Source organism: Eurosta solidaginis, chromosome 4, assembly GCF_040869045.1.
Source record: "Eurosta solidaginis isolate ZX-2024a chromosome 4, ASM4086904v1, whole genome shotgun sequence".
In the NCBI taxonomy this organism is placed as follows: Eukaryota; Metazoa; Arthropoda; class Insecta; order Diptera; family Tephritidae; genus Eurosta; species Eurosta solidaginis.
The window spans coordinates 160,409,243-160,435,522 of NC_090322.1; the positions used below are offsets into that span (position 1 = coordinate 160,409,243).

Here is a 26,280-nt window from a genome sequence, read left to right on the forward strand (position 1 = left end):
TCATTGGTGACTTTTTCAGTTAAGTTCCTGTCGTTGACTTTCTACAAAGAAATGCATCCATGAACACACTTAGCTGCAAACTTATCTTAGAATATAGGCTAACAAATAAAGAAAACCACTTAAATTCCTTTTTAATAATACTTTAGCTCAGCATCATTTAATACCACACAATTACTTCGACTACTTGTCATAGACACTGCTTCTACGTTTTCGAACCGAATCAATCGATTGTGTGTGTTTTTTTTAATGCAATTTCTGTCTCGTTCGCAACGCGACAAATATTAATAAAATGCATCAATTCGTCACTCCTTAGCAGCTTCGCGCATTCGCACGCTTCACTCAGCGCTTCTTGACAACGTTCGATTTTATGAACCAATGCATGAGACTTGCAAATGAGGAGTATACTCAAAAAACGCCACAAATAGCTATTGTAGTTCTTAGATTCTATGCAAATTATGTATACAAAAATATATTTGAAATTATTACGATGTACATGAAAAATTATGCTGCAGATATAAATACGAAGCTTCAATAGCTTTTCGTGATGCTGAGCAACACTCATCATAGCGATTCTGCGACAAATGGCTTCGCGTAATCGCAAAAACACATAAGCATCCTTTCAAACTTTTCAGACTTACAGCACGCTCTTCAGTTGTATAAAAAAAAAAAATTGCTCAGCAAAACAGCTTCCGATAAGCTAGGTGTGGAGTTCTGCCTTAGCATGATTTCTAATCAAGTATGATGATTCTAATTACTCCTCGGTCGTCTTAGCTATGTGTGAAGTTGCAAGCTAGTAGTTCTTTACGAAGTTTCACCTTGATCACAATACTCCTCAGTTTGGTTCAAGATGTCGGGATCTCTCGAGCCGGGGTCTCCTATACGAACTTTTTCCCACCTGTTGGAAGAAGTCTCTCAAAAGTTGATCGAAAAACTCCATCCTATCCATACGATTATGATAAATATCCACATCCGTTCGATACCCAGCGAGGTTTTTTGTCAAAAAAGTAAAATGAAATCGACCTCTAATTTGTCGGGAAGTTACCTTAAACTCATTTCAATATTCCAAATCTCGTACAAATTTTTTTAAACATCTTGACGTGATATGGTTCTAAGATATGTTCAAAGTTTCAGTTATCAAGGTTATGGAAAAATTACTCAAACCTAGGGAGAACGGACTTCATGGTCATGACTTGAGCTTCGAAATTAATTTTGGAGCCACAATGAAGTTGGAGGGTAAGCACAAGAATGGAGAAATGGCAGAACATACGAAGCACATGTATACCGACGGTTCGAAATAAACGAAAGAGATCGGGTCTGCTATTGACTGTGTCTATCCAGAAATAACTAGATCGTACAGACATCCATATAACTGTTATGTCTTTCGGGCGATAATTTTTGCCGTAAAGAAAGCATCAGATATGCTAAAGGAAGCATGCTTGAACTGAGTAGCGTAACGACAGGCAAGCAATAACCTCTTAGGTCACTTCATCATAAAGTATGCCAGAATGCAAATAAGCATTAAGGAGACCTCGCTCATGCCAAGCTGTACATCTATACTGGTTATAAGAGTATAGATGGAAAGGAAAACCCGATGAGTTGGAATTGAAATTTCCATGGTATTACACGATGCGTTTTCAACACAACATAATCGCCCATGACTTCTTCGAAATATTGGCTGAGTCTCTGGAAATAAGGAAAGAATTACGTGTTATAACTTAACTGTTTAATCTACCACCAAATAAAGAGTTTGTCCACTACTTCAAAGACAAAGCTAATAAAACTTAAAAAAGCAACATCAAAATATTAAATTTTGCGAAAATTTATGCCGGGTCACCGCCTATAGTATCAGACATGGGATACATCTATCAATCATACTTTGCGAATACCTCAAGTCTACAATCAACAAGCTGACCTGATTTATACTTTATAATTCTTTTGTCGACAAAACCTCAACTATATGGCAACTATCTAAGAAGTGCATCGAAAGACTTTCGAAAGAATTTCAGATGAACTTGATGCTTCAGGGTATGAGATCCGCGACAACAATTAGCATTCGTATGGAGACTAGCTCAGACAATTCTAATTAAACATAATAATTGAGATACGTCACTTTCGGACAACAATCGATGCCAAATAAGTTTTTGTAAGGGCCTAGTAGCTGTTAAATCTCCCAAAACTCATAGAATTAAATATATCAATTTCCTTGACTCCTTAAAATATACGAATTCTTACGAGATCGTTACAAAATAAAATAATTAAAAACATTTTTTTAAGTTAAACGGTTTTATTGAAAACAATACTTACATTAATTAAGTAGTAATAATACTAAAAGATAGAAAATAATTAGGTAGGTCCTAGGTACTAGTCATCACACTCCTCATCAATCTAGGGCGTTGATCAGTCAAATTTCTATTGATAGTCATAAGTAAGACCAACAGAACCTTAATCAGGTTATGCTAGGCCTCACATTTTTAGAAATTTCACGCGCCCAACGCTTTTATTTAATTCTCTGATCAACGCCCTAGATTGATGAGGAGTGTGATGACTAGTACCTAGGACCTACCTAATTATTTTCTATCTTTTACTATTATTATTATTTAATATAAGTACTGCTTTCAATAAAACTGTTTAATTAAACATTTTTTTTTATTTATTTTATTATACTGAAATTTCACTAACAAAATTTCAACTTACATATGTGCTCCAAAGTATTTTGACGGCACTTCTACCGGACTGTATATAATATTTATTCAAAGAGCCAAATCGGACAGACAAGTACGAGTTTTTTTTAATATCTCAATTTTTGCGACACCTAGCGTGATTTTTTTTACTAATGCGGTTTCTATTTCTGTATGTCAAATATTATTTCCAAATATGAGCCAAATCGGACCACAAATAAGATTTTTGTGAATATTTCGATCCTTGCGCCACCTAGCGGCGATTTGTTTCTTATTATTGCATTGTCATCGGGTTCTGAACTATATTCCAAGTTTCAAGCTTGTAGGTTATCGGGAAGTTACTTAAATTTTAATTACAAAATTAGCGCTGGCTGGCCGGACGTGCAGCCTGTCAAGTCAACCTAAATAAAACCGTTCAAAAACCACAACCGACCTTCCCTTTTCAAGCTCGACCCAATGTGGACCCATTAACAGGTATATTAATCCAATTGAGCCTTTCCTCCTCTCTTCCCTCAAGGGAAGCTTGTATGGGATGTAGGTTTTGATACGCAAAAGTCCGTTTTGACTGGGTTAGAATTGAAGTTGACAAAAATGGAGTCAGAGAGCTTATAAGTCAGATCAATAACTTTGAACAACGCCCGGACCGCAGTGGCTTTGCCTTTAATATGCACCGTTTTACTGAGTGACAAGGCCTAAAGCGTGAAAGCAGTGATCTTCTCGTAAATATAATTTGGACGGTTACATGAGGACTTCTAGGTCAACTGTGAATGTATTCATTTAATAGCTTTCTTTGAGATGCATCAGACGATGGCTCCCAACCAAAACGAGAGATTTAGCCGACATCACACAAAAGGCGCGCGCCTCTGCACATTTTCGTATCAATTTGGCAAGCTGATAGCCGCCCAGGTAGGGGAAGCTAACTTTGACAGCATGGAGGTTGTTGTGATACCATACAAAATAACGGTGACGTAGCCAAAGCTACTAAGAGAATCGTTGGGTAGCAACAAAATAGTTTCAAATGAGACCACTCTCAAATTTAAATAAATCTTCCGGAGATCCATGTGAATCGCAACCGTAATATTTTCGCCAGCTCCGGCAAAAGCTGGGCATTCAAACATAAAGGGACTCGATGATTCCAATTAATTGTCTTCCATAAACCTGCAGCAGGATTAGGTTTCCAGTATACTGGGGCATACCACATAGGTTTCAAATGGTCAGTGCCATGTACAACCCACAATGACTATTGAAAGATGAGGCTTAGTGAATCCAATCATTTTAGGAGCCCTCCTGTCATCCAATTTCGGTTATCACGAAAGACCGGAACCCAGATAATCTTAATCATAAAATATTTCGATGCAATCGCAAGTGGAGTCAGGCACTCCCAGACCACATTCGCATTATAGTCGAACTCAAGGCCTTGATAGCCTCTTGGCTTTCAGAGTAGATGCTCAATTCTAAAATCGTGCTGGGACTGAATAGCATTTCATCCACTGCATCTTTAACCGTCCTGTTCATGAATAATTTTTTTTCTTCTTAGTTCGCATGGCTGGGTACACGGGTACCACAAGGCAGTTCATACGTGAGAACTACTAGTGGTACCTGGGTATCCAAGCTATGAGAATAATAGTAATAAAAAACTAATTTTAGTAATTAAAAAACCATCGTTATGAAAGTATATTTGAAAAAATTTTCGCACCTTCTTCTTGAAAACTTGTTCCCATAGGATGGCACAAAATTTTAACATGTTTCTATTTGTAGATTACGTAAAAACGCGAGAACTACGAGTAGCACCTGGGTATCCCAGCCATGAGAACTAGTGATAAGAAACTAATTTATTAAAAAATCATCTTTATGAAATTATATTTGAAAAAGTTGTCTCTCCTTTTTGTAGACAACTTATTATTATAGGATGCCACAAAATTTTGACTCGTTTCTATTTGTAGGTTATGTAAAAATGGTTTTTGAATATGCAAATGTACCCGGGTAGCCATTTATGAACAGGACGGTTAATCGCGGAAACTTCTGCTTGGGAAGCGCTGCTGTGATCAGAAAACTTAAACTTGCGGCTTACATTTAGCTCTTGACAAAACTTCGCCCAACCAACCTTTCGTTCAACTGCGACCCATACGTGAAGAAGTTAACAGGTCCCCTGCCCCAGATAAGTCCTATTTCCCATTCCTATCTCTGGGGAATGAAGGTTGTACAAGGAGCAATTATCAGCACGCTTAACGGGGATGACACAATGTTTCGTCCTGCTGATTCAAAGAAATTTAGTTATGAATCCCCTTCTACTCTACACTCCTTGACAGAGCACCAAGATCTTTCCGTAGAAAATGCTTTAAACTGCTTGGATTATCGGCACGGTTAACGGGGATTAAGGTTGTAAAAAGAGCAGTTGTCGGTACACAATGTTTCGTCCTGCTGATGCAAAGAAGTTTAGTAATGAATTCCCTTTCTACACTACACTCCTTGACAAAGCACCAAGATCTTTCCGTAGAAAATTCTTTAGACTGTTTGGATGTTGGAGACTAAGTAAAACTATAATTTGTGGCAAACGGACCATGAGCGTTCTCAGGTAAATTGGTGGGGTATCTGCGGAGTCCTATGTACTCATATGTAATCGTATGAAGTGCTCGTTTTAATGAGAAGGCTTAGCGGAGCATTATAATAGATAGGATAGTGTTGGGTTGTAGACTACACAATTAATTCAAGCACTTTCAATTTAAAGGAAGAAATGAGCTTATTAGTATAAGATTGAAGCTATTCATACTCACATTAATTTTGCCTGAAGCTCGTAATCTTCGTATTGTCCTTAATATAGTAAGCATATTACGACGCGTCTGATATTGTAGTCGGTTTAATTGTATTTTACGATTTTTTCCCAAACCTTTCTATTCGGACAAGTATTCACTAGCTCGTTGTAAACTGGACTACGTGAATGTAATTTTTTCTAAAATTATAAATAACGCAATGTTCGCAAAATTGGGATCGTGACGTAAATCTTTTAAAAATAAAACATCTGTCCAACTTTTATTGATATACATTTGATTGAAAACTTTGAAGGCATGTTCCCGTTTGGAGATCTCGCGTGGTGATAGCAGTTTTTCATGTGAAGACATATGTTTATAGTATATATGTATGTGTGTATGCGGATTCCTAAGTATGCTCTTTTACTGACCACTCTTTCGAGTATGCTCATCACAACACACTTTTCCTCTCCCCGTAATATTTTCCACAGTCGACGTGTATTGGTGTATTGCTCAATCTCAATTTCTCATGTTTTAAAATAAACGGACTCAAATTATCCCCGATGACATCGTTAAAGTTTTCATCCACCTAAAGGGTTTGTGTTCGTAAGAAAACGTCTTCTGGCATTAAATACATGATAATAGTAGTAATATGTAGGTAACAGATAAAACTCTTAAGATACAGTTTTTGGAAAAATATAGAACTTCCATTCAATTTTGGTTATCACCATAGCCCGGGACCCAGATAATCTTAATCATAAAATAGTTCGTTGCAATCGGAAGTCAGGTAAGGCACTCCCAGACTTCCCTCGATCGCATTATAGTTGAATTCATGGCCTTGATAGCCACTTTGCTATCAGATTAGATGTCAAATTCCATAACCATGCTAGGACTGAACAGCATTTCATCCAGCGCATCCTTAACACAGAAACTTCCGCTTGGAAAATGCTGCAGTGATCAGCAAACTTAAACTTGCGGCTTACATTTAGGTCTGGACAAAACATCGCTCTACCAAACTGGTCCCCTGCCTAGCTAAGTCCTCTTCCCCATTCGTCTCTCTGGGGAATTACTGGCGTGAAGGTTGTACAAGGAGCAGTTATCGGCACACAATAGTCCGTATAACTTTTGATCGAATTTTTTTCTTCCGTCAATTATAATCGGAGTAAAGCGTCCAAGTAATGAAGATAGAGTTTGAGCGGTAAAACAAAGCATTCCTAATTAAACAACAAAAGCACCTTATGGACCCGGCGGGCATAACACGTCGGACGAACAAACACTAATTGCATATTGATTATTCGTCAAAGCCTCTGTAAAAGAATTGAGGCGTAAAAGAGGAGAGCGTCAAATTAATGGGATCGGGTCTGGCATCAAAAAGCAACAACACAGCACTGTTCTACTATTAAAGATAAATTTTTTACTCATGGACTTTTCACCGGAGCACGCACAATGCCTTATCCAGAATTCTGTAATTTTCTTACTGATGGTTTTTAGTATAGAAGGATGAGCACTGAACAAATTTACATACTCTTCGGGTGCAGACGATTTTAATATATATCCGCAGTAAATATCGCTGGCTTCAGCAGAGGTTAAATTCCTAATCCTGTACCGAGTTTTGCGACAGGCTTGGGACACGTTTCGGAAGACCCCCTAGAAATGTAAAAGATGTAATAACGAGCCAACGATGAGGTAACTTTTTTGTGACGACGAGCACTGCAAATGCTCAGCTGACCACGATTAATCAAAGGACCATGATTTAATACATTACCTGAAATAAGAAGGTATCGATGGCCGAAAATTGCGGCTGGTTGATGTCCGCCGTGAATGCAAAAGCCAAGAACACCACCATTATTCAGAAAGCACGATGGACGTGGGAAGGCAATAGCGGAACTTGCGACCTCTGCTACAGTGGCCTTATAAAGAGAAGTGCAATTAAAAGCCAAGGTGGGGGGTAAATGAGACATTGCATCCAAATACTATCATCGACGACGGGCCGAGCGCTTCGTCGCCATCCGCATCAAGGCCTTTCAATATAACATGAAAATAGCGGCTGGTTGATGTCCGCCATGGAGGCAAAGGTCCACAACACCACAACTGAGGAAGCACGATGGAAGTGGGAAGGCAATAGGAACTTGCGACCTCTGTTATAGTGACCTTATAAAGAGAAGTGCAATTAAAAGCCAAGATGTGGTGTGAAAGAGACATTGACGCCAAATACTATCGTCGATGACGAGCCGAGCGTTTCGTCCCCATCCCCATGAATGTCTTTCAATATAACATGTAGTTTTCTACGCCAGTGGGAATATGGGGGGAAAAGTTATCATAGGCTCTCACACCTGCTCTATGAAAGCTATATTTAGATAGGCGATATAACCGAGCAGTGAAAACATTATTTCTATAAAAGTCAACAAATCTCGAGGGGTCAACAAACTCAGATGCCTACTTAAAAAAAAAACCTGAGGCAGAACGAGGTGAATGTCGGATCGTTCAATATTGGCTAATAGGAGTAAAGGCCGTAAAAATCTGACGGTTCCGTCATCCATTTGCAAGACAAAAGCAGACTCCAGCATTTATGCTAATAACAGTTTGGTAGCTGAAGTATAGAATGTACGTAGACTGTGTATACGATATTTACCGGCATGTTATTAAGCCGCATTAATGCGTGGATTGATTGTCATAGTATACTTACAGAATGCCAAGCGGGCTTCCGTCAGGACTCTTGAACCAATTTTAATTTTGCCACGAAGAGGAAACTTTTGTATTTTTTGTAGACTTCTCATGTGCCTTTGATACTGTCCCTCGTAGCTCGCTATTCTATAAGCTGGCTTCATATTGGGAAGGGTGGCGGGCTCCCCTCTGACTATAGGTGGTTTTTTGGAAATGATCCGGTCGAAACTGTGAACGAGTGTAAATATCTAGGTATAATGCTAAATTACAAACTCTCTTTCACTAAACACTTAGACACAAAGCTTGGAGAGGCAAAAGCCGCAATATGCGCTACATGGTTGAGTTATTTAAATAACCCTCGAATCTGTATTTCGAAAAAAATCTAAATCTTTGATGCTGCCGCAAGATCAATAATGTTTTATGGCACGCAGGTGTGGGGTGGGGCCGTCATGAACTGGTAGAAAAACTCTTACGATTCTTCATAAAGAAGCTTATTTTCTTGCCTGCGAACACACCTAACTATATGTTGCATTTAGAAACGGGTATAGTTCCCCAGTTCTTCCACACACTTCGGGCGCACATGTTATTTATAGTAAGTTGTCTTAGTTTACCTTCGAACAGGCTCCCACGTATACTTGCTGAGGAAAGCATACGACAAGTTGCACCCTGGGTTAAAAATTGGAAACAGCTATCACTCAGAGCGGGCTTAGAACCACTAACCGATTTTTTTCCTGCTTTCCTTAAAGACTTCACTTCTTTTTTGCTTAGCAAGCTAGTCGATAAAGAGTTTAATCTGTGATGTTATGTGGATCGCGCTCAAGGCTCTACCACACATGATCTTTACCCTTACTTGGCTCCCGGGAGCGTGACATATTCCGACGACGAACATTCAGCGTATGCCATTAGCTTAATTCTCCGTGCGAGAGGTGGTCTCTTGACCCTTAGTTCGAGATCTTTCAAGAAGGTAACAACTGCAATATGTTCAGTATGTAACCTAGGCGATGATGAAAGTGTTCACCACTTTATCTGTGTTTGCCCAGCCTACAATGATTACCGGTTGGCTAGTTTTGGTGAAAAAGTTTTGGACCTAGCAAGTGTGGTAAATATCCTTAATGGCAGAGATTATGATAATTTCTGAAATACCGAAAGAATAAAGCTCATAAAAAGTTTAAGCGAACTGGCGCCCAAGGAGACAGACTAGAATTTCTTCAGCTGAGAAAAAAATTTGGGACCTTAACTCACTTCTTGCACAAAAAATACATAAACTCGATGGAGTCCAGTATCAAAGGCAGTCCGAAGTCTTTCTGGGTATACTACAATTCCAAAAGAAAGGTGATTGGTATCCCCAAATCATCTTGTATTTCAGACTCTGCAAATTTATTTGCGAAGTTCTTTGGCCATGTTTATGAGAGCTTCAAAAATACTGAACGTAGCTCTGAGTCATTTCGACTACAGCAAAAAGTAAATATAGGGAAAATCTCAGTCACGGAAGCAGAAGTTTTCGAAGCGTTACTGGAGTTGGATGTATCAAAAGGGGCAGGGTACGATTTTTTGCCCCCTTTCTCTTCAAAAACTGCGCAAACACTCTGTTTATCCTTTTGACCCAAATTTTTAATAAGAGTCTTGCCTTAGGAGTTTTCTTAGATGAATGGGAAACTGCTTTTATTAATCCTATATTCAAGTCAGGCTTTAGGAATCGAGTTGAAAATTATAGACCAATCGCGAAGCTTTCAGTAATCCCCAAACTTTTAGACAAACTGGTTAATAATTATTTCTGATCAGTCTTCAAAATCTATCTGCATACGCAGCAGCATGGCTTTTATACCAGAAGGTCAACATGCACAAACCGTGCGGTCTTTACTAACTTTTCATTGGATACAATAGAGAACGGCTTGCAAGTCGATGTTCTATACACGGACCTCACAAAAGCTTTCGACAGTTTAGACCACGGGCTACTTATCCGGAAACTTGGGTCCCTGGGAATCCACTCTAACGGCCTGTCTTGGCTGGAATCATATCTCAAGGACAGAAAAATGTTGGAAGCAGCCTGTCGCAGGTAATTTCAGCGACCTTTTGGTGTGCCTTAAGACAGCCATTTAGGCCAATTACTTTTCACGATATTCATCAACGATATTGTAGGCGTCTCAAAATATGGCAAATGCTTGCTTTACGCCGACGACCTTAGGATGCCTTGAAGATTGCTTAAATATGCAAAGTGACATTAATTCGCTCACAGTGTGGTGTAACTCTAATGGATGCTTCCTGAATTTTGAAAAGTATAGCGTCGTAACATTCTCGCGCTCAGTTCGTCCAATAATCTTCAATTATTTATAAGACACAGATGCAAGCTTCCAGCGGGTAAGCACTATTAAAGACTTGGGAGTTTATCTTGACACCAAATTAATATTCGACCATCACAGGGAATATATAATCTCCGCAGCCAATTCTAAACTTGGTTTCATAAAAAGAAACTCAAGAGAATTTCTCGATCCGTTGATTCCCAAAAACATTTTCTATAGCCTTGTACGATCCCTTATCGAATATGCAGGCTTTATTTGGGATCCGGGATCTATCGTACATTCCGCCCGAATAGAGAGAGTTCAGAAAAACTTCACCAGGTACGCGCTTCGTCGAATGTACTCATCACACTCTTTGCCCTCATATAGCCTTCGGTGTAGAATCCTAAATTTAGAGAGCCTTTCTAGTAGGAGGAAAATACAAGGCTTCATCTTTATCAACGAAATCATAAATAACAGGATAGATTCACCTGAATTATTATCGCTTCTACATTTTAACGCTCCTGCCAGACCTCTCAGAGATATGCCTGTATTTCACATTAGGTTTAGAAGAACCACATATGGCTTGAGTGAACCGATTCATAAGTTTATGTCGCTATTTAATGTTATATCTTCACAAGTCGATACCGAAATGTCCACACACTCATTCAAAAACTATTTAAAAAGCTACTTTTTGAATTAACTATGTATCCAATTATTATATTTAACTAGCAGACCCGGCAGACGTTGTTCTGCCCTAAATTTGGTATATTTGCATACATTTTAATAAGCTTTTTCCCTCTAAATCTGCCCTCGCCCCTCTAAGCTTTTTCACAATCTTTGTATTCACCCCTCCCTCCGTATTTTTCGCTTCATATATCTCCATCTTCATCTCATTCTATCTCTTTCTCAGTCTCCTTCTGTCTTTTCTCTTCTCTCAAGGTTTTCTCATTCTTCTTCATATCTTATTTCCAGCCCCAGAGGGTGGTATGTATTTTGTTCCAGTCCCATTCCGAGTCTCAGTCCCAGTCCCACTCCGAGTCTCAGTCTCAGTCCTAATCCCAGTGCCAGCATCGTAAATACTAACATAGGTAAATTTATATACCAAATTTCAGGCAAATCGAATAGGATGTATGTAAATAGTTATGTGGGTATTATTAATTCATGCCTTTATTTCGGATTCGCATGCATATTTATCAGTTTTGCCAGGTTGATGCCACTAAATCGAATATCACATTGAAAATTTTTTAAAGCTCTCAGCAACAGCTTTCATTTGATATACAAAATACACACACATTCTAGGGGTATCCGGGTCCATGCTTTGGCCTATATCTCGAGACCCTAGTCACCAGTAGGTATGAAAACTACCTTGTAGTAAAGCACTCATCAACAGTTTTCCTTTGATATCCATATTGTATAAACATTGTCTCGGGGTATCCGTGTCCACGTTTTGGCCTATATCTCGAGACCCTAGTCACCAGGGTAGTTCCCTGTATTAAAACACACATCAACAGCTTTCATTTGATATCCATATTGTATAAACACATTCTAGGGGTGCCCAGGTCCACGTTTTGGCCTATATCTCGATACCCTAGTCACCAATAGGAACGAAAACTACCCTGTACTAAAGCACTCATCAACAGCTTTCATTTGATATCCATATTGTATAAACCCATTCTAGGGATACCCGGGTCCACGTTTTGGCCTATATCTAGAGACCCTAGTCACCAATAGGTACGAAAACTACCCTCTACTAAAGCACACATCAACAGCTTTCATTTGATATCCATATTGTATAAACACATTCTAGGGGTGCCAGGGTCTATGTTTTGGCCTATATATCGAGACCATAGTCACCCAGGGGTACGAAAAATACCCAGTGTCAAAGTACTCATAAACAGCTTCCATTTGATACCGATATTGTACAAACACTTCCTGGAGTTACCCGGGTCCATATTTTGGCCTATATCTCGAGACCCTAGTCACCCGGTATCAAAGTACTCATTATATAAACCTTCCCCGTGGAAAAATACATATATATACCAATTTTCATAATAATCGGTCCAGTAGTTTTTGAGTTAATCGATGACATACATACAAACATTCATTTTTATATATATAGATATATGGCTAAACCGATTTGGGATGTCAAAATCAACTAACCATCATCTCTCCTTCCTGTATCTTTCCTAAAAATTTAATGGCAATCTTTCTACCGTTCTCGAGTTATGGAGTGACAATCAAAATGTACACTTCTTTTTATATATATAGATTTATATGTTTCGCAATCTGTAAGGGCTAAGCCCAGTAGGTTGAATATATTTAAATAAATAAATAAATTTGTTTAAGTATTTGCAAACCAGCTTAAAGTATAGAGATCTTATTTTAAATGAATTTTCGTAAGCTCTTTATGCCATATAAGTTTAGTCAATTAATGTGGCACTTAACACTTAACACAAAAATAATTTTAATTTATTTTAAACTATTTTTAAGTCTTTAATGTTTATTCACAATCTTACAAATGTATGATCTTTTGAATGGTTGAAAAGAAATATACTAATACTTCTACTTACACTGTGGAGAGATCACTCCACCTTATTACAAGACTGCGAGGAAGGAAACATTAAAATATTCCACCAGCCTACTATGACAACAACACCGTGCCGGGTAATGAAGGACTACTCATATAACAAACACGAAAGCATGGCGGAACCATAAAAGGTGGCAGCACGGTGACATACCTACCTTTGGTTTTGTTAATCGATTGACTAATATCAAAATCGTACTGCAACGGAAGTTGATGTATCAAATCATATTAAAAAAGTCCAAATCAGCTCTCTCCGTGCATACATCAACCCCTAAAATGTTATTGAAAGCGAAGTAGGACATGCCCATTCCATAAAAAATGAAATATTGCAAACTAAGCTAACCACAACGAATATTTGGTCTAAATTTGTACATAGCCTACTGCTCGACAGGCTGGATTCCAAAAGCACTTCCAAATACATGAACTCTGAAGCCTTGTACATGGAAAGAGCTTGCAATAGCCTCAGATTATATACTCTTATATGGTGCTGAAATTTAAGTGGATGGAATTATACACCGATCTGCCCTTCCCTCAGTCTAACGCAGAGGGCGCTTGAATTGCTTCAACGTACCGCACGGTCCCCGTTGAAGCGGGAAGAAGCCCTGCAGAGGAGGAAGGGAGTCCTACATTCGGAAAGCCTCAGAACAAAACTAAAAAAACTTAAAAAGATTCTATCTACGGGAATACAATCAACTTAGCTGTGCCTAACTAAATGTAAACGTAAAATAACATACCACAATAACATTATGATAAAACATTGAACTCTTATTCCCTTTATATTTACGTATATTGTCATGAAGTTCTATTTTACAGTTTTCAAATTGATTCAGTTCGTATAATCCATTGCATATTTCCAGACTAATATCAGCACTTTTGTATCAATTGCTGTTTGGATGAAATTCAAGAAATTTTTAATTCTCAAAGATATTGCACGGTCAATAGGTCTATTTGTATATACAGACCCTCGGCAGGTAAAGCATCTTCCAAGGCGCTTCGAGTTTGTGCAATATCTCGTTTACACAGACTGCGAGAATAAAGCGCTCGAGTATCATCATCCTTTAGATCTAACTTGTTAAAATAATTAGCTGCTATATCTAATTGTTGTTTCTGTGAGTAGAAAAGATCCCAGTCCCGATAGATTATTTGTACGCGTTTATTGTTCCAATCAATTTTTTCCCATGGTAAAACCGGTACTTCTATCATCTTGACGCTTATTTGGATGCTTCGAGGAAATAATATTTTACACTTTTATAGGAACATATGTACGTGGATTATAAAAATCGATAGACTGGTTTTATTAGCATCCGCTACGTTATCCAAATTTATATAAACTTATCGTTCGGTATGAATTAAATAAATTTTGATTAAGTGTCAAAAGCTTTAAAAACATATTGAAAAAGTTTTTATATATATTTTTTTACTCTTGTCCCTATTCGACAATTTTTTTGATTGCTAGTACAATTTTTTCTACATTTCGAGTATGCCAAATGTAGGGATGCTTTTTGGGAGTTTGAACCGAAAAAGTGGCTCTCAACCGGTAGAACAGTTTTGGTCGTCGCTTCTGCGTTTTGTCGGCATTCATGATTTAAACTTGATCCTTTCAACGGAGTGTGTATCTTCCTCTTCCTCCGCTTTAATAGATGGGTGCCAGGTCTAGGAGAGTTGAGCCTGTAGGAGAAACTTTGCATAATAATATAATCTTGGAATCATTCTAGACAGTAAGTTGTAGTGGAAGCTCAACTTGGAGGAGAAAGTGAAGAAGCTTTCGAAGGCATTTTACGCATATAAAAGATTGCTGGGATGTACGTGGAGTTTATCGCTCTCTCTCTCGTTGGTTATTTAGAGCGATTGTAAAGCCTATTCTACACTAAGAAGCCCTTATTTAGTGGACAGCCACAAAAAAAGAACATATTTTAAAACATAAGAGGGGTATGCAGGCTATCAAATACAAGGCGCAATACCCTCCGAAGGGATTTCAGGTCGAGTTTCTCTTCCAATTCGCGTTGTGGTCCAACTTTTCCTACAAATTGGAGGGATGGGACTTACATATTTTACGGCGACTCCAAACAGCATCTGCAAAGCAGATGGATTTTCATAGAAAAGCTTTTCATAACAGAAATACACTCGGTGTATTTACCGAATCACTGCCGAGGAGTGATCCCGCTTAGAAAACTTTTTTTTTAATGGAAAAAACTTATTACTAAATTTTTGATATTCCTTGGCCGCCAATACGGCCATGGAGGTGTAGTGTCATCAATTACAGGAAGAACATAATACCTGATTCCATATCGAGGTGATGCTCGTCTACACCGATGGTTCCAGAGTAATAGAAAGAGTTGGGTCTTCGACATACTGTGCTGACCGGAAATAAACAGATCCTGTAAGCTGCAGGTCACTGTAGTGTTTTTCTAGCGGTGGTAGGAACCGCAATCAAAGCAGTAGAAAAGCATTGGAAAAAATAGCTTAAACTGCACCCATGTAGACGTTAAAATGACAGAAAGAAGCATACATCTATATTGGGTCCTACGACAAATGGTAATAGAGTAGAACGAAAAACCGGATGAGCCAGTTAAAAAGGGCACAACTAACGAAGCCTGCTCCGTTGACGTCCCAACTACATTGGGCGAGATTAAAAGAAGGCGAGAGTAGCACACGATAGAAAAAGTGGGAAATGCGTAGACCTGAGCGCGGGGATGTAAAGTGTCGAAGATCATGAGTAGACACTACAACGTTAGACTAACAAAATAACTTTAATAATTAAAAAGAGAGGATTGTGAATTCATGACGTGTATTCTGTCTGGACACTGTCTTCTGGTGTTTAAATTAGGCTTTTCCGGTGATAGCAGGTGTAGGAAGTGCGGGTTAGAGGAGGAAACGGTCGACCATGTCTTGTTGTTGTTTTTGTTGTCGCTATTTTTTTTGTTGCTGTTGTTGCTGGAAACCTCTTAAATCATTTGAGTATTTAAGTCGCTTCTTAAGATAAGCATACCTGCCGCGGGTATATGTTAAGCCCACCTACCCGATGGGGCTAGCACGTCTTGTTATCGTGCCCTGCGCTCGCAAGCTTAGGGCCCCAGATATGTATATAGAGTGACATAACTTTCAGAAGCAGCCTTTGCACAGGTTTCATCCAGGTTTGTCACGAAAGCGGTGCCGCTATATAGCAGCCGCTACATACCGGTAGAATATGTTGTCAAAAATGTTGCAGTGTAAAAGTAATTATGTGGAACCTAAGAAGACGGTGAAGTTCACGTAACCTAATACTCTTTGTATCTCCATTAAAAACATCTTAATTTTGTCCCCCTTTCCAACACTTTTTGACCGTTTCCAACAGGAACCAAATTTTATGAGTGACAAATCACTCATTTGATTTTTAAGAACCACCCTAATCCATATACATATGTACATGCCCAAGTTTTTATAACTAAATTTAATACCTAAAGTATTTATGCATTCCAAAAGAGCAGCTGCTCTTTGTTGACTTAATTTTTATTGTTGGAAAATATTTGTTTAATCATTTATTTACATAATTTGTGTTTTTGATTTATGTGTATTTTTTTCATTTTGATTTTCCAAATTAATTTTGCACACGTTGAAATATGAACGTAAATATTTATGCCTATAGTATTTTGGTAATTGTTTTGCTTTTTTTGGTTTACAGATTTTTGTTGATTGTTGTACTAAAACAAAAATGTGTCATATAAATTCAAAATTATCTCAAACTAAATCTGTATTATGCAATGATGTTAATGCGACATAACCAAAGCAATAAAATGATAAAGAATAGCAATTGCATTAATGATATGCAACGAAAACAACAACAACTAACGAGTTACAGTGTTTTGAAATTTGTATAATTTATTTTATTGTTCTTGTTTAAAGATAGAAAACGCATCTCACAGGCGTGTTTGTGTGTATGTGTTTGATGACCTCAAATATTCTGCAGCAGTGCCAACTTATGTGTAATCCAACAATAACTAGTTAGTCAACTGTATTTTTTAGGCGTTATTAACATTTATGAAACAAATTTAAATTTAGGAAATTGTTGACTATTCTGCATTTCTAATATAGTTGGAATTGCTGAACTGTTGAATAAATAAATCAAATACTCAGTAGAGCAAAATGTTCCTCACTTAAAACGTGCGAAACCAAACTGATTGACTACGCGTGGGCAAGGTCATCCTCGCTGTTAGCTGGTTACATGTATGTGAAATATTATCTTCGCTTTTTGCCTTGTTGGTTACATGTATGTGTGGCTGCCTGTTTTGATATTGTTGAACATTTATTTAATAACATCATAGTGACGTATCGAAACTGTTAATACTCACAATAATATTTTCGTATAAATAAGGTCGTTAGTCGATGATAGGACCAAGTTACGTGGGGCGTAAAAACTAACAAGATAAGAAAATTCGCGGGAACGGAAAACTTACCAAGTTTTGGTATTATCAGTATTTAATACTTAGTGATCTAATTACACCATTTTGAAGTATTCGCTATAAAAATCAAAATTCGCCTTGATATACTGGGTCCTGATAGGTCAGTTAATAAAATTTGGTTAACATAGGTATCTCAATTTCAACTGGAGTTATCCTGTTAATGGACGAAAAGACACGGTTCAATGAAAATTTTCTTCGACGCAAATAATTTTGATAACAAGATGTCTTTATCTTACTGGTTTCCCTTAAACAATTGCAACCTACCATATCCGATTAAATTTATATATTTACCCGAACGTTCAGAAAGTGATCACTTTACCAGTTGATCAGCAGTTTTGTTCTCTTCGTCTTATGATTCAGGGTTTCCTTTTTATTTTCGTATCCGTAATTGGCACTTAAACAATTTTTCATTAGCTTAAGTCGAGTTGCCCAAAATTGACTCAAATACGCAGCTCAAAGCTATGTGAAATGAGAAAATTGTCTTAACCCTTTCAGGACCGTAAGAAAAGTAAAGTTTGTTGTACGTCTGTTTTATTTAGTTGATTTGAAAGCAAAATACATAAAAAACAATTCGACTTTTAAATTACTTTCACGGTTTTTTTGTAATTTTTTGGGAAAAATATTTCCCTATTGACCTCAATGGGAATTTCGCAATAGCAGGGAACATTTGTTTTCTAATAATGCGAACTTTAAAAATTTATTGTGAAAATATATAGATTTTGCAAAATAAATCATTTATGGAAATCTGCAAAGCAGTTTCTTTTGCTAGTATAACAGAGGTGAACGTTGCGCATTACACATATGTTATCCGTCCTATTTTCAATCCGCTTCTTAGCGCAATTTACACACCTCTTCATGTTATTTACTTTTTGCATATTGTGCATTGGTAAACTTCGCTTCACACCGACTTGACTCTTCGGTTTATTCACTACGGACGGCCTGGATCTTTGCCTACATGAAAATTCATTTATAAGGTTTCGAGCAATATTTTGACGAAATTCTATACTGCTCAAAAGGGGTCCCTCTACAAGTTTCTTCTAAAGAAACTTTTTATACACCAAATATGAGTTGTTCATAGCAATATCCATTATATCGCAAAAATGCGTAATTAGTGTTTTATCTTTGCTTTGCAATCAATTTCATAGCAGACTTTTCGCAGAATATATTTATGCTACCGAACTCATTGTCACTTTCTCGAAAGATACTCAGCGCATATGAGTCCTTTATCCATCTGAAAACAATAGCTTCTTCATCAGAGGTATGGACAGGATTCTCATCCGATTTGTCTTCTTGAACTTCCTGGACTGAACTTGTTGTTATTTCTACCACACCTACACAATTTTCCATATCCTGAGCAAGGTATTCTTGATCTTGTTCTCATAGTTCATCTTCACCATCACTATTGTCAGCTATGAGTAATTGTAAAATCTCATCTTCTTTCAGATGAAATTCCCTGCATCTTTTTCCAGCCATTTTGTCTGTAGTCAATTCGAAAAACATGAATAAATGAGGTAATCGCAACATAAAACAATAATAAAAATAATACCTTAAAATTTCCATTGTGGTCCACAGGGAAACATGTTTCCCTTATAATAATTCTTTATTTTTAGATACTTTTTCCCAATTAATTACATAAAATGTATCATTGTTTAGTCTCTTACTTACCATTCAACAAATAAAAATCTCTTAAAACAATTTGAAACACGAAATTCTAAATAAGTTAAATAAATATGAACACACTTCACTCCTCGAAAGTTTGCCGACTTTACTTACACTTTTAATAAAGAATATTTGAAAATACTGTCAATCTTCTTAACTTGATTATGGGGACTCCCCTTTTTATGTTTAAACACACTCGCTTGAACAGAGTTACCATATAAGAAAATATAAAAATTCCCTAATTTATTCATGGGAAATATATTTCCCATAGTCCTGAAAGGGTTAAAGAGTTGTTAAGGTGATCTCATTAAAAACCGCAAAAAATGTGGGTTTATGACAAACTAAATATGTTGCAGAGGAAAACACACCTATCTTACTTTTTTCAAACCGCATAAGGTGCCAATATAGGATACAAGTAATGTATACGAGTATTGTATGAGAAAATCATCAAAAAATTGTCGGCTGGGTCAGTGAAGCTCACATACATATGTAAACCCGCGTAAATATACGAACATATGTACATACAAAATAAATGCATACATACGTGCACCTATGTATATTCGTATAACGTCGCTTACAATGAATGACGTACGGGGCGTATAATTTACCGGCCGCATGCCAACTCTTGTTAAATTGCATAAGTGTATGTAAGTGCATGCCCATGTATGAAAGTGTGTGGTTAAATTTTCGTGTTTTTCGGTGTTGACATTACAACATCAATCATTTAGCATAAAAAACACATGTGTTTGTGTAAGTGGAAAATTTGGGTTAGACACATATAGAAACAGTTTTGATGCGCGCCCTAAAATATGCAACAGTCAAGCAAACCAGAGGTCAAGAGGATATATTGTGGTACGAATTGTGACAGTTACATGCATTTGTTTAGTAATAACAGTAAAAAATAAACAGAACATGAATATGCAAACATATTTTACTTAAATGTTTTGTATAAAAATATGTAAATGTATCAAAATAAAAAATTATTTTATTTAAATATATATTTTTGTAGAACAACCTATATATAAACGTTTAAAAAATATTAAAATTTCTATGTCACATAAATTTAGTTATCCGAGTGCATAGTTAAACATGAAGAGTACAATGTTTAGCATAAATATAAACAAAATTTTTTGCTTATGCATGTGTTTGTACTTGTATTATTTTTTTAAATATAACTACTATTTCAATTAGTTTCACTCGGTTAGTCTAGAAATTACATAGGTCGACAAATTTTGGACCCAGAAATATACCATTACCTAAAAAAGCTAGCCAACATAGGTGTCACTGGTAATGATTACAGATGGTTTGAAGACTTCCTGATTAATAGAAATCAAAGAATAATAATTGGAAAATCCTTATCGGAGAAAAGAGAGGTACCAGTTGGCCTACCGCAAGGATCCGTGCTGGCACCAATACTGTTCAATATTTATATAAATGATATAACTAATTCTATAAACTACTGTAATATTAAACTCTTCGCGGATGATACATTACTGATGCTTAGTGGAGAAAATATAACTGAAATATATAATAAAATTCCAGGAGATATGAATAGTGTTTATGATTGGTTATGCGTGCACAGACTTAAACTGAATGTCAACAAAACCAAATTTATGGTCATTTCCAGACGAAATTTCCTGAATAGTGACCTACAAAATTTAAATATTAACCACGGAGAAATCGAAAAAGTTAATACCATGAAATATTTTGGAATAAAAATAGACGATAAACTCAATTTCAATGAGCACGTTGATTACACAGTGGGAAAAATAGCTAAAAAATATATTTTACACAGAGAACCTGAAAATATTTAAATAAGAAATATAAAGTAACGGTTTATAGATCAATAGTCGAACCACATTTTATTTACTGCCTGATCATATTTTTCATATTGTGAGATAGTCAGATATACAAGCTACAAAGGCAACAGAACCGAGCTACGAGATTCATTCTCAAAAAACGCTACCTCTCAGAGACATGCTCTCTGCTCTAAATTGGCTAAGCATTAGACAACAACTTTTTTATTTTATTATGAAATTTATTAAGAACATAATAGACGGTAATTTGCCTGCGTACTTAAAGAGTAACATCAAACATGTAAAAGATATGCATTCTGTAAATATTGGAAGCAAAAATAACTTCAATCTACCTGCTTATAAAACTGAACCAGACAAATGTAACTTGTATTATAAGGGAATAAAATGATATAACGAGCTACCTAATGATATCAAATCATGTAATGCCAATAGATTAAAAAAAAATTTATATTCATTGCAAAACACTACCAATTTAGTACTGTATAGGCAGGCTTCCATAGAATCAACAAAAATATATGCCTGCAAAGTATTCTTCCAAGAATTTCACTTCCAAGTTCTCGTGCGCATACAATAAAAGTCGCCGAAGCACATACTGCAACGCATCACTCGATCATATCAGTGCATCGCGGTTCGGATGTCGCCTTCGTGCTTATTCGTAAAGGGCCTTCATACCAGAGATAACTGTCATCAAAATACTGTTGGCGTGATTCGGAGGTCTGCCACAGTTCAGCACCATACGGTAGTTCATAGATATAACTAGGTTAGAATTTTATGTTAATCTAGTTAAGATTATTATTTATATATACATTGTAAATAGATATAAGCTAGGCTTAATTAAGCTGTAATAAATAAACAAATATATAAATATAAATATAGTAAATATATCTAAGAGCTTTCGGTACATTGAATCTGAATCCGTTGTTAGGATTTTTTAATTGGTGCTGGTTTTCGAGATATTTGTACAAGAGAGTGGAAAAAATCCATTTTTTTTTGTCATATTTGCTACCCTTTACGTCACGAAAACTTCTTTTTATTCCAAAACAATATTTTGCAAGCTTAATTCAGAAAGGGCCTAACCTACAGATTTTTAGTTAATGTGTTTTTTATAGGTTTTGGTATGATATATTAAAATACACAACCAATAAAACCTTGAAAATGTAAGGTACAATAAGAATGGAGTTATGCAACTTTTAAAAAGCCATTTCTACATGTATTGGTCAGAAAATTTAAAGGTGTTTTGCTGTAAAATTCTAAGAGCGTTGGTTAGGGCTTTTGTAAATTAAGTTAACAATAAAAAAGTTGAAAGTGCAACTTTTGTTCTTATAGTTTTGCTTATTGAAGGGCTCAGTTGATATTCTTCTTTGAACTGTATGAACTGTCCAATACTTTCTTCAAACGCAATTTTTTCAAAAATTTTAAGTATACTTTTAGGCACGCTTGTCAATTTTTGCTGCGTGTTGTTGCAATCAGCAAAGGATGCACATTCGAAATAAAATTATATTAAACTAATATAACAAAACATTTAACTTAAAAGCAATTACATCGATTAAGCAATCTGCCATACAGATCCAAACTTACATATGTAATATAAAAAAGTTGTGTCTAAAAGTATTCTATATACACTGCTTGTATTCTCCACAATCTAGGACGTAGAGTAAAAGAACGTTTATAACAATGTAACCTAAGTAAATATATGATTGTACTTTCAAACAGTATATGTAGATTTTGAAGAACATTAGGTTTCGTGGCAAAATTATGTCTCATATATGTACAGTCGAATGTAAAAATATCTCGATAACCAAAACGAAATGAACAATATGACTCTATATTCAGATTTACAAAGCTTTTTCTGTATCTGAAATTTTTTCAAAATTTGTCCACCTGTGTTATACATACATATAAGGGTTCTTAGAACTATTCGATTAATGCGATTGATCAATAATTCGAATACTCCATTTCGTTCGTTTAGAAATTCACTATTCGCATAGTTGGCTTATTTAGATAATTCGAATGCTTTACCAAAATTAAATATTCGATTTTATCAGGCGATATTAATCTCAAAGACTTTTCCTGGTTTTTGATCAAATGAGTTAAAAAAGGAAGTTGGCTTTAAATCTTGTTTTAATAAATAGAGTAAAATTAAGTTGCATGCTCTATTTGCAGAACTTTCACAACTCTGATCGCTCATCAGCGACTTATTTACGATTAATCCAGAAGAAATAAAAAAGTCAGTTTTGGCGTCACCGCCAGTAGCATAGGTTTTTGAAGCTTCTAGTATTTGCACAGAAGGCGGAGTTAATTTAAAACATATGTTCTGATTTCTGAGAGCTTCTCAATTAAATTTTTAGGAAAACTTCTGGTACTTATCTGGACTCGCTAAAGGTTTGGTTTCTTCGAATGCGGTATCGCTAAATAGCGGCCGTTATAAAGCCGTAGAGTACGTTGTCAAATATGTTGCAATGGAAAAGTAATTATGTGGAAACTAAAAATACAGCGAAGTTCACTGTAACGTAATATAGTGGCAGGGCACAAAATATTACGGTCGTCATGACGGCATAAATTCATTCTTCATCGTTTTTCTTTCCGTTATGCCAAGGCGATTTCAGTACCAGGTATTGTTATCCCAAAAAATTTGGAAAATGGTGAAATCAGAAGGCATGCAGCTGCGAGGGTGGGCCAACATTACAACAAAGCGGTGCTTCTTGATGACGGTAGGTAAAGCTTTTTTTTTAGGTAGGTTTTTTTAGCGGTCCATATTAAACGGCCGTAATAGAGCGGCCTTGCAGATGCCGTTCGGAGTCGGCATAAAACATGTAGGTCCCGTCCGGCCGATTTGTAGGGAAAATCAATAGGAGCACGACGCAAATTGGAAGAGAAGCTCGGCCTTAGATCTCTTCGGAGGTTATCGCGCCTTACATTTATTTTATTTTTAATAGAGCGGCAGCGCTTTTCGAGGAAACCAAGCCTTAATTATGTTGTTAGTTCCTCACGGATAAGCTAGTTCAACCAAAATTAAACTTCCCAAGAAATGCTTTTGGTAAGCAAGAGAACTACCCCCAAACCAGGTAGTAGTTACTGTCTAAGTGACTTGTCACGTTGGGTTTCCAGGTTGTTTGGAAATCAGTTTTGTGTAGCGACTTGCAAACCATTGCCTTGGGCCATATCCACAAATTCTAGATGCACAGTACACCATCATTCTCATGGCTCTCTTCTAAAGATTTATGTTACTTAGAACTTACCACCGAAAATCGCTGAATTTGCTATTCAAACTATTGTTTTATATTAAGACATTATTTTAACAAAACTTCTACAACATTGTGGATAAGACCATGGTGGAGTCACCAGGTGAAGTAAATAAAAAAGACAGAAGGTGTATGCTATCTTAAACTGTAGGGATGTATTTTCAATGGTCAGCAGGAACAATAAATACCTTGCTGGAGATACACAGTACCAATGTGAGTTTACACTACTTTTAGCATCTAAAAAGAATAAAACATTCAATTAGGCCACTTAAACTGTGATGAGCAGCAAAATTCAAATCTAAAGTAAACTGACCTCAACTTCAACTGCAGGTGAAACTTTCACCGGACGTAAAAGTCAGAGGTGTTATCCATTATTTAGTTGAACTTTACCGCGTTTTGCGGAACCTAAATGCGTTTCGGGTTCAATGAAAAGCTTCACAGTCACACTTGGAAGTAATCGTCATACTTTTAAATGTGCTTCTATCCGTAAAAATCTTTTGTAATTGCCATCTGCTCTGTTGATTTATCGTTGGGAGTCGGAAGTAAAACATATGACCTTCTAATATATGTATTTCAGAAACTTGATCAGAGTATCCCCCAAAAACTTTTGACAGTTGAATTCGTGTTGAATTACTTATGCTATCAAGTTCTTGTTTACTAAAATATGTCAAGGGATAGACCAGCCCCGCGGTAGTCCGCCTAGAACCAGAAGATGCTGATCCAATACAATATATAATTATATAATTCCTCTTATCTAAGTCTGTTGGCCAAAACAACAACAGTGAGTTAAAATTTTTTGTAACTTTGTTTAGAATACCATTGTTTTAGCGAAACTGTTACATAAATAAGATTTAATACGACAATTTTGGTGTTCTTGTTGTGGGAATGACAAAAACATTCCTCGAAAGTTGTCGGTAGCGCTTCATAGGGGAATATCCTTGGTTAGATATGACGTGAATATAAATAGTTTGTTTTAACAAACGCCTGTTTAAATTTTTTTGGGAGCAAGTTAAACATATGTACATATATAATGAAACATCAAAAATGTGGACGTAATAGTTAAACACGCCTTACCTGCGGAAGTCAACACCAAATATAAATAAATAAAAAAAAAAAATAAATGTAAGGCGCGATAACCTCCGAAGAGATCTAAGCCGAGCTTCTCTTCGCATTTGCGTCGTGCTCCTCTTGATTTTCCCTACAAATTGGCCGGACGGGACCTACATAATTTTTATGCCGACTTCGAACGGCATCTGCAAGGCAGATGAGTTTTCACTGAGAGCTTTTCATGGCAGAAATACACCCGGAGCGCTTGCCAAACACTGCTGAGGGGCGACCCCGCTTAGAAAAATTTTCTTCTAATTGAAAAACCTTATTTCTAAAATTTTTGATGTTGCTGTGCCCGGGGTTTGAACCCAGGGCATCCGGTGTGGTAGGCGGAGCACGCTACCATCACACCACGGTGGCCGGTATACCCAAATGATTAATCTTTGTAATTAAATCCAGTGAAGGTCCATCGATATTCAAATAATAGTTTATCTGAAAAAAGTTCGACAAGTGGATTATTTTACTCTTAAAAAACGCAAATAGCAACACTTTTTCGGCGACAACATTGGTGAAAAATTTTCAGTTAGCCGAATGACAGAACAAAGAAGAATTTAGAGCAAGATAGCTGACGGCTTACTTCATCTGGTTATTCTACCATGGGAAAAGACCAGTGCCATAACTTCTGCAAAGATTACAAAATTACAAATAGAACTCATCACCTGATTTTTAATTGACTATTGTGATCCCCTTTTGTGTCTCTTTCTATCACCCTATGAAGATAGCCCGTCCTATACGCCGCCGTATTGAACGTCCTGATAAAAAAGATACCAAAACTCTTGAAAGTAGCCATCTTGAACATCTTGTCTGCCAGTTGAGGGGTAAGATATTACCATCCCCAATGTGTTATAGAATAAAAAAATAAATTACGCAGATGACAGAAATTACTCAGTAAAATTGATTGGTATTACAAATTTCAGCTAAAGTGAAACTATTTCAAATATTATTTTACAGTACTGAATTGATATCTCTAACTTTAGTGACTGTGGCAATGACAACAATCAGTGAAATAATTAGAAAAATTTAATTGCAAGAATTTAGTATGCTAGATAAAATTTGAGAAGAGT

General features: G+C 36.6%; 1 pseudogene; it reads right to left on the reverse strand.

The window, feature by feature from the left end:
- Positions 1 to 1,560: 1,560 nt before the first annotated feature.
- LOC137248716 (uncharacterized) lies at positions 1,561 to 14,155 on the reverse strand (annotated as a pseudogene).
- Positions 14,156 to 26,280: the final 12,125 nt, after the last annotated feature.